General features: G+C 35.6%; 1 non-coding gene across 1 annotated transcript; it reads right to left on the bottom strand.

The window, feature by feature from the left end:
• Positions 1-1,995: 1,995 nt before the first annotated feature.
• LOC111724598 lies at positions 1,996-2,102 on the bottom strand. Its single transcript, XR_002772869.1, has one exon. It is a non-coding gene; the product is annotated as a U6 spliceosomal RNA (small nuclear RNA).
• Positions 2,103-10,669: the final 8,567 nt, after the last annotated feature.

Here is a 10,669-nt window from a genome sequence, read left to right as displayed (position 1 = left end):
TTGCCAGCCAGTTCGCCCAGCACCATTTGTTAAATAGGGAATCTTTTCCCCACTCAATGTTTTTAATTGGCTTGTCAAAGATCAGGTAGTGGTAACAGGCCCAGTCTTGATCAGCTGGCTCCTAGCCAACAGGCAGACAGTGCATGATGAGTATTATAATTACTGTTTTAAATGACTATATATCAATTCAGTTTTTATAAAGCAACTACTTACCAATATGGTAAGGAAATACATCTCCCTTCCATAACAAAATATTTGTTGAGAACTACGTCAGGTTAAAAATTTATACTTAATTTCATTTCAGAAGAGTTTTTAGTCGAGAGACATAAAAATGGTCAAGAGAACAGAATGTATGCTCTTTTCCAGGGTAGCAGATCTTGGTAACACTTCACATAATCTTTTCAATATTAATATAAAATGAATTTTGACATTTTAACATATCTATTATATATGCTACATCAAAAACATGATGTTTCATGTCCCAAAACATCCACCTCTGGTCATGCTACTCTCTGACTCTAAATACTTGAATTCATAAAGGTGAATAGGTAAATTAAGAGCTCCCTAAAAGCATATGGGGCTGTCTGGCTTAGGCTTATTTGTCTGGTACTAACACCATTGTGCCCACATCACATCCCCCTTAGTCCATGTTTGATTTCAGCTGCAACTTCTGAGAACAGTTTATGTGACCACAAAGTCATCTCATGATGGCAGCCTCCAATCTCCAGTATATGTAGCAAATCTTTTAGTCTTTTTCCAGCCTAGTGATTCTTGAGGGAAAAGTGGTCCCAGGCTGTCTGGGCTTTTAGGTATGTCTTAAAATATGGGGGAATTAATGGCTCAGAAAAATCTCAGCTGATAGAAGTTGAATATATCTGTAGGTATATATGCTAGCCTCCCTTCCTGTAGGAGGAAAATTCTGGGAGATATTATTTACCCTTCCCAGGAGGCCTGGTGAAATGGAATACCCATTATACATGTACAAAGGAGTGATAATTTACTCCTACATTACCTTTTCTTTTCTTTCTTTCTTTTTTTTTTTTTTTTTGCAGTTTTTGACCGGGGCTGGGTTTGAACCCACCACCTCCAGTATATGGGGCCGGCGCCCTACTCCTTTGAGCCACAGGCGTTGCCCTACATTACTTTTTCTTTCTTGCCCTACCCTCCCTGTCTTTCAGCACTGTTTCTCGGGATTATCTCCCAGGCAAAATGCCTACATCCAAGTCCTTAATTCAGGCTCTGCTTTAGGAGAAATCAAATAAAGACCCTCTCCCTGTCTAATTGCTCACATATTCTTTGTACCCATTTCTCTTCCCTCATTTTTATGTCACACTGAACTTTAGTCCTTACAGTTCCAAGCATTTTCCCTCAATCACATATATGACTTTGCACACACTACTCATTTAACTACCTGGAACACTCTTCTCTAAATCTCATCTCCTACCCCTCTGTTAATGTCACTCAGTTTTTCTTGCCCTTCAAGTTATAGCTTACACACCGCCTCTTCCATGATGTTCCTCTAAAGAAAGCAGGTGTCATTTCTTAAGTGCTACCACATATGCATTTACATATCCAGAAACTGATCACCTTTAATAATAAAAAAATTCACTTGCTTTACTCTTTCAATCCCCACCAGCTGTTGTACCTATCACTATTTTAGGGAAGAGTAGGAAAATGTGATCTAAAATGCATCAAGCGGTAAGAACACCATATGTGCGATGTTAGTGACCCTCGCCTGTTGGGCAAACATTTCTGGATAACATATTCACCAGCACAGTATTCAGATACGACATTTGCTTCTTAAGCCATTTTTACTGACAGCCTTGAATCATCTTCATGTTATTGAAGTTTGTAAGTATAAAAATAGATTTCTATATCAAATCTAGCAACATGGAAAATTTATTACTATTTAATTCATTCATTCATCAATTCAATAAGAAATTAAATGCATTGTGTGTGTCAAGCACTTTTTTTTAGATCAAAACATTTATTTTTAAAAATGTTGAACTCTTTACAAATTTGCGTGTGATCCTTGGGCAGGGGCTATGCTAATCTTCTCTGTATTGTTCCACTTTTAGGATATGTGCTGCTGAAGCAAGCACTGTCAAGAGCTTTAATAAGCATTGTAACGTAAGACACTGCCCATGCCCTTAAAAGCCCAGTAGGGAGACTCAGGTGATGAAATAAGTCCAAGAATTTGTCTTATAAATGTTTCTTAGAAGAAGAACAAAAAGATTTCAGTATAGACATAACTTAAGATAAGGCATAATAATGATGGTTAAGATTTACTAAGAACTTAATCCTTTCAGAGCACACAGCCGAGTAGGATATCTCAAATGATCACAACAACCCTTTGATCTAAATACAGTTATATGGGAGTTAGGTTCATCATATAGATTAGGCAAGGCATTTCTGGCATTTCTGGGGGGCTAGTTGACCAAAGTCTGGACCCTCAAACACAGAATGTCTGGCACATAGCAGCTCTGGGCTAGGGTTCTGTAGATCCTGTCTAACCAGAGTCCAAGGTGCTGTACACGGCATGGTTGATATCTTGAGGATTGTTGATGCAAGAAGGAGGGGGACAGGTTGGGTCCAGTGCCACAGACTCCTTTTACTAAGATTTAGCTTTTATAAAATAAACATTTATTAATTTTATGTGTGTTGTTAGGACAACTTGCAGGGACTATAAATGGTTATCTTATTTACAATTTTCATCAATCATCCTTGGGATTGGCCCTACAGAGCATTCCAGATATCCACGTTTGATAAGGATATTTTTAATAAAGTCAGAACAGATTCCAAATGTTGAGGGAATTGAGACATTAAGTGTATCAGCAAACAAGAACTTAGCCAGTCAATTCAAAGAACTATTTTATAGGGTCTCAAAAACTTCAAAGATGATTCGTACTCAGTCCAATAGTTACTTTTTGTGTGAGTCACTCTTCACCATTACCAAATATGTATTTGCCCTAATATTATAATATTAATCATATTCTGTCCCAAATGCTAATTTCTCTTAACAAACCAAGATTTATAATTTGTTAATTTTATCTAAAATTATTAGCCAATGGAAAAACATATGGAGAGAATCATCTGTGTTCAAAGTGGCACAAGAGGCGGTTGTGACACAAAATTGGGGACTGGGGAATACAGAACTTCTGTGTGAGTCCTTGTGCTACCCTGTTGTCTGAAGTACTTTGCATGTTTTTACTTTCAGTTCATCTCCTTACTTGGAACTGGAGATTTGAGTAGATGATCTCCAGGTCAGGTGAAATTCTAACACCTTCCTATTCTATAAGACAGTAGCCTGACATGCTAGTAAAAATGTTGAGGGGAGAATTGGAGATAAGAGATTAGAAGTTGACTGAGAGTTCTGAAGTAGAGATTTATACTGAAGACTGATTATTATTGACTCTGTATTAAAAGAGAGAGAGAGAAATAAGAATAGGTTTACTTGTTAGAGAAGGACAAATGAAAGAAGAAAATCCTCAGAAAGATAGATAGAGGCAGATGAAAAGCAGGACATTTTAAGGTCCTTGAACTTAAAGATAAAAAGTTTCTAGAAAGAAGCCTGATTAATAATGTCAAGAGACAAAAAGTATTCACAACATATTTGGCTGGCCTTTAACCTATCAGTTTCATAAAGTGTACAATAATCGTTTGGAAGAATGGTGAGAATAGTAACAAGTTCACATGCATTAATGGAAAAACTCAATAAAGAAAAATAAAAATTTTATTATAAAGAAAAAGAAGTGATAAGACAGAGGGAGCTTTGATTACACATACATGTCTAGGTAACTAATAACAGCAGCACTTGAAATAAGTGTAATAATCCTTTCTTTAAATTGTTAGCTGAATTTATTTTTCTTTATCCTCTTCTTTATATTAGAGGAAACCTAATATTTATATTATTTACAGATTTAGCATATACTTTATTTTTATTCTGGTGTTTTTATGAATATATACACTTTTATCACACCTCCTTTATCCTGTTTTTCTTGACTAATTTTTGCTTACATAATTAATTTACCATTATATATGAATGTAAATATATGAGGTCTGACAATTAAGCTCAAGAACTCATCCTAGAAAAAGAGCTACATGCCTCATTGCTGAATATCACTATGGTCATCTTCAAATTACTCCTCTTCGAAAACCATGGACCAAGGCCAGTCAGTGCTTAGTCTATCATCTAAAGCAATTTGGGAACTTTTTTTCTGGAATGGCCATCAGAGCTATCATTGTATTACCCCTGATGCCTCGAATGTCATCAAGATGTCTTCCTTCCAATATTTTCTTTATCTTTGGGTAAAGAAAAAATTCATTGGGGCCCATTTCAGGTGAGTAGGGAAAGTGTTACAGATTCAGATATGTATTTACTGGTTAAAAACTCCCTTACAGACAGTGCCATATGAGCTGGTGCATTGCTGTGATGCAAGAGCCATGAGTTTTTGCCAAAAAGTTCAGGTCATTTTCATCTAACTTTTTTCATGCAGCCTTTTCAGCATTTCCAAATAGTAAACTTGGGTAACTGTTTATCTAGTTGGTACAAATTCATAATGAACAATCATTCTAATATCAAAAAAGTTTAGCAACTTTTTGATAAGAGTCAAGTTTATCTTTTTGACTCTTGATTTGGATTGACAAAGCTTTTTGGAAGGTGGAGAATTGGCTGACTTCTATTGCATACACCTTGGCACTTTGTTTCAGGGTCACATTGGCACAGCCACATTTCCTCACCAGTGATAACATAGCTGAAAACATGGTCTTGCTTCTCCAAAAAGTTTTGGCACACTTTGATGTTCCTTTGCTTTTGTTCATCAGTGAGCTCCTTGGGGACCATTTTTGTACACAGCTTTCTCATGCAGATTTTCAGTTAAAATCTGTTTCTCTATCAATGTTTCTTTCTCTGCTATACTTTTTGCAGTCAGTCTATGATTTTGATGCAAAATTTGATGAATTTTCACATGTTTTCATCATGTATTCTCATTATTGGCCTCCCTGACCTTTCTTCATCAGTGATGCTTTCTCCATCTTAAAAAAAAAAAAAAATGTTTAATCCACTTTACACTGTTGTGTGCTTCATGGCATTATGCCCATAAATTTGGATCAACACAGCCCTGATTTTACTTCTGTTCTTTCCAACTTAACACAAAATGCAATGTTCGTCCACTCTTCTGAGCCAAACTTCTCTCAGAGGCACATGAAAACACACTGACAATAATGCATGCCATTCAGCAAGACAGTGCCACACGGTCGACATGAACACTGGTGTGAGACACCGATTTTACAAGCTTATGAACCCTTCCTGAGTTGTTTGTACAATGCTGCCAATGGTAAGTGCATGGTGACAAGTTCACAAACTTAATTGTTGATATTTGAGTGACTACATATAAAAAACAATCTTGATACTGTCTTGATTACTTTTTACTTATTAGAAACAGGATTTCCAAAATACTAACATGATTTTTAAAATGCCACAGCCTACACAGTTTAATTTTAAAAGTTACTCGAACGTGTGCAACTTGTATTATATTTCTGTCAATCTCTATTCCTAACTATGAAACTTACCACACCCCATCTGTTGTTAGACTGTAACACTCCAACAATTTTCCTCAACCTTCTAGGCAAAATTTTTCTTTAGCTGCATGTATTGATACAAGTCTGCTGAATTACTTCACTGATTTTTCTTCTTTTTTAGTGAAACAACATCTTGATTCTGTGAACTTGTCCCACTTTAAGTTGCTTATCCAAAAGAAGTGTATTCTTTTTATGGCTCTAATCTTTACATCTTTTTTAACACAGAGACAAAATTATGTAGAAAAGATGCAGGATCTGTCTTTAAGCATTTTAAGGGCCATGAGATGGACAGGGAAAATGTTATTTCAAAGGGTGGAACTCAGACAAATCAGTAAAAGTTGAAATATTTTGGCTAACCTTAAGGATCTTTATAACAATGGAAAAAAATACCCTCCAGAGAGAATAAGCTCTCTCTGGGTGAAGCTGAATGAGCATTTGTTAATCATTCTCTAGAAGAAATCTCTGGACTAGACAAGAGATGTACCAGAATTATAAAATATCTGATTCAAAAATCACTTTAGAAACCATCTCATCTGAACCTTCCACCTTTACAGTCTGGGCACTTAAATCATTTCACAAAATGATCTCTTAACCTAGCTGATTATCAGAATCACCTGCAAAGTTTTGTGTGTGTGTGCGTGTTAAGAGAGGATGTCAGGAGTCAGTTTACAATAATTTATATGCTCACTGAAAAGATACTTAATTGGAATTTCTCTTGATAGGATATAGAAATGCGATTCTGATGCTCCACTAAGTTTTAAGCCATTAATCTTGCTAGCACGTGAATCAAGGTCCCCACATTCCCAGATACGACTGTGGATTATTTTTACCATACTATGTTGCTTAAATTCCCTTTATTTTATAAAATCTGGCTATTGATATTTTCTTTAAAACAGTATTTCTTTAGTTTGTGAAATTTGTGATCTACTCAATCTTATTTTAAATTAAATCAACTCAGGTTGGCCATTAGGTTTCATCTACATTTAGAGAGTGTCCTAAAGTATTCAAGAGATACTATCAAAAGATTGTTCTAATTTATGTCCAAAAATATTGGAAATTAACAAGAAATCAGCCTATTGGTGGATGGAAGAGTGAGGCCACCAAACTATACTGGAAGTAAATAAAATTTGATTTAAGCTGATTTTAATTTAAAAGCTATTAACACATGTGAAAATAGATTACTGATTTATTTCTATTTTTTACTGGTTTCCACCATTTCAATTGATCTTTCTTTTACTTCAGTAAATAGTTTCTTTGCCATTAGTACTTGCTTGTCTGTGTGGCCATAAACTCTTTGAGCGCCTCATTTGAGAGGTCATGCTATAAACTGTATAAAATGTAGCACGATTGTTTTGATAGTGCTGTTATTCAGAGAAAGCCTTAAAAACTACATTCTGGATGTACAGTTCCTCTATGTTGTATACATTTCATTTAATTATTCAGTGATTATTTCATAATGTGTTGAAGTTCTCATTTTATACCACTTAGCCTTTCATATAAATTTTTCTTATAAAACTATGTCTGACACATCCTGTTTATGTTCAGTTAATTTACCTCGGTGTATCTGATTCTATCAATCTGTTACTTCTTGGGTGACCTTAGAAAGCTAGACAATTTCTTTGAACTTCAGTTTCCTCATCTGTAAAATGATTGGATTTCCTTTTCCTTGTCTAGGGAAGCCCTATCCTCTCTAAGAAGGAGTCCCCTTGAAAAACCTTAGTCAAGCAGAAATATCTATGACCTTACAATTATAACTCAGTAACTTCAAATACCTCTGTCAGAAATATGAACAACACATTCTTCCAAGGTGCCTGGAATAGAAAGCTGTGAATGAACAGTGTTCCAATGCTGTACATCTACTTTTCCCCGCCTACTTTAGTCATACCAATGTGCTGCATGTATTGTCTTCTATTAAAAATTTCTTGTGTGCTTGAGGACTATGATCTTCACAAGGATTTTCTTCCCATCTAACTACAGTAAACTAATCTTCCGGTCAAGATGAGGCTGCTGCCATATTTTTCTTTTCATATATTAAAATTGTATACATTTTCCTTAATTCTTTTTTTTTTTTTTTAAGAGATAGAGTCTCACTTTGTCCCTCTTGGTAGAATGCTGTGGCGTCACAGCTCACAGCAAGCTCCAGCTCCTGGACTTAGGCGATTCTCTTCCTCAGCCTCCCAAGTAGCTGGGACTACAGGTGCCCACCACAATGCCTGGCTATTTTTTTGTTGAAGTTTGGCTGGGGCCAGGTTTGAACCCACCACCCTCAGTATATGGGGCTGGTGCCCTACTCACTGAGCCACAGGCGCCACCTGATTTTCCTTAATTCTTTGGCCCACAATCTCTTAATGGTGTTCATATTTTAGAGTATTTTAAAATTTTCTCTATATTTGTGTATTACTACTTCACCTGCAAACCTTAACCACTCGCTCTCTGATTGTCAGTTTTTATAACGTGGCAAAGAGAACCATGTATGCATTCTACACTGCCTGTCAGTCAGCCCTTACAAACCCTCAATGGTGTGAAAAATGTCATTGTTCTCTAGGTAATTTAAAATAGCGTTTGTTAGCAGTTTCATTCAATTTATTTTATAACAAATATAATCAACAGAAACATGTCTGAATAACACACATACCTTTATGGTTGCTGTATTTTAGTTAATTTACTTAAGAAGAGAAATATTCTTTTTCTAGTGTCAGTTTAAATATGTGAGGTTATCAAAGTTGTTAGAAATAAGACAAATATGAGTGCTGTGAGTTAGAATATAAAATTAACCTATAATAAATTAGAGCAGACACAGGCAAAGTAAAATTAAGAAACAAAATAATTCTTATGTCAGTTTGAATATACTAACTTACTCAGACAAAAGAATAAGTTAGAAATATGTTTGTGACCAATGATCATTTATCATTCAACGATGAATCAGAAAGGGATATCCTTGGAAATAGCGAAATAGCCATACGAACCCATCTCCATACTTGTGTTATTGTCATTGTTGTTGTTTTTCATAATTTTTACATATGTAAGAAAATGTTTGGCTCACATGACTTATAAAACCTGTCGGGGACTGCATATGACCCATATGCCAAACTCTAGGCCCATAGTTTCTCTAAATTTATTAGGCATACAGGTTTTAAACTCCATGTCTAATAATTCTGTTCTCTAGATACTCTGTTATTCTGTTTGTTTTCTCTCTTTTAATTTTAAATTTGATATTTTGGTCATCCATATGTCAGAATATTTTTGATTTATGAGTGAATATTATTTTTTTAAACTATAAATTACTCAATGAGCAGAATGATGTCATTTTACTCCAGCTAGGATATCAGTTTGCTTGTTGCAGGTAGCCGTGAACAAGCCACCCTGTATTGCCAGAATCTAGTTCATACTTGGGATGAATCAAAATCGGGCTTTGATCCCTGGGAGAACGGTTCTCTTTCTGATTTTTTCATTCTGCATTAAAGCCTCCGAGATTTATTTGGTCCCTTTCTTCTTTTGACAGGCTCTTAACTCCACTGTTTTCCCTCAGCCCAAGGGTCTCTCAGAACTGTTCAGTTTCTCAGTCTCTCAAGAAAATTTGAGTTATTGCCATCAGGAGATCTGCTCTGTGTTATAGAAATCAATATTGTATTTTTTTAAAGACTCCAGGGTGATTCTAATTTACTGCTGTGGTTAATAACCACTAATCTACACTGTTGGGTCCTCTAGGCTGACCCATCCACTATTACATTATTAAGTCCTGTCTATCCATTCCTGCCAAAGTCATGCTGTACATATGAGCTTTCTTACAATGCTAAATTCATCTATGCAACTATTTACATAATGATGCAACTGGAATCATTTTTCACAAGGATCTTCAACATGGCAGATCTAAACAGGAATTCATGTTCTTCTTCCACTACACACACACAAAACACAAAAATCTTCTTAAGGCCAAAACGTACAGCCATTCTTGACGCAGTGCAGCATGGTGGAGTACTGTCCAGGCATTCTCTTTCAGCTGATTCTACTGTCAAAATATAGGAGCAGACAGTCCAGTCTTACCATTTGGCAGTTTGTCTAGTCTACATCTTGTCAGTCACAGAATTTCACAGTTACCTACGACCCGTTCATCCACCTCTTCTACTGCATTTGTTGTACATCAGCTAGAAATGCACTATGTGTGGATACATGTAAGCACTGTATATACAAATATAACATGCATACACATTGAAATGTATACAATGCACGTAAATGTGTGTATTGAAATAGATGCTAGAAAGATATAAAATATAACTTGGATCGCATCTGATTTAAAACTCTTAAAGCCCAAATACTTCACAACGCCCCATAAGGCCTCTGGTGACTTTGCTCCTACATATTCCAGCAGGCTTTATTGTCATATTTTTGTGATGTGCTATAACCTGCCAGACTTTTCTCCTATCACTTCCCTTTAACAAATCAAACTCTTTACCAGTTTAGGGTTTTTTATATGCTCACTTCAACCTAGAAGATACTCTCTATCTCTGCTTTTCTTCTGGATAACAGCAATCCATCCCTCAAATCTAGCTTGACTTCAACTTTTCTTAAGACTTTTTCTTTGATCCAATAGTAAATGCTTTCTGTTTAATATCTTCTCATATCCACTGTGCTTTCCTTTCACATATTTGAAAAAACTGAAAAGTAGTTACTTGTTTTTGGTATTATTTGTTTAATATCTTGTCTTTGCCCGTAAATTGCAAACTTTATGAGGGCACACAGAACTTATGTGTATGGTACACCATAGGCTTTCAATATTATGTCCTGGCAGATTGATTAATTGGTTGATAGACTGAATAAATAAATGAATGTGCAGTGATACCATCTACTCTCAAATCTTCCCCTTTAGAATGGTGTATCTCTTGCATAAGGAATGTTTTAAGTTTGCCTGTATATCACACAACTTAGACAAGTCCAAATATTTAACAAATACACACATTTATTAAATTAACCTTAATTTTTCAAAAAATGCCACCAATGTATAAAGCAACCAAGATGTGTGACTTTTCCAAAGTGTCAAGCTAACTCACCAGCTTTAAGACCAGTGTTAGGATCTGGATATTTTGTTGGC

The sequence above is a fragment of the Otolemur garnettii genome, unplaced genomic scaffold (genome assembly GCF_000181295.1).
Source record: "Otolemur garnettii isolate 467f Iridium unplaced genomic scaffold, OtoGar3 scaffold00024, whole genome shotgun sequence".
Classification (NCBI taxonomy): domain Eukaryota; kingdom Metazoa; phylum Chordata; class Mammalia; order Primates; family Galagidae; genus Otolemur; species Otolemur garnettii.
Note: the sequence above shows the minus strand (reverse complement) of the source record. Positions and strands in the feature narration are given on the sequence as shown.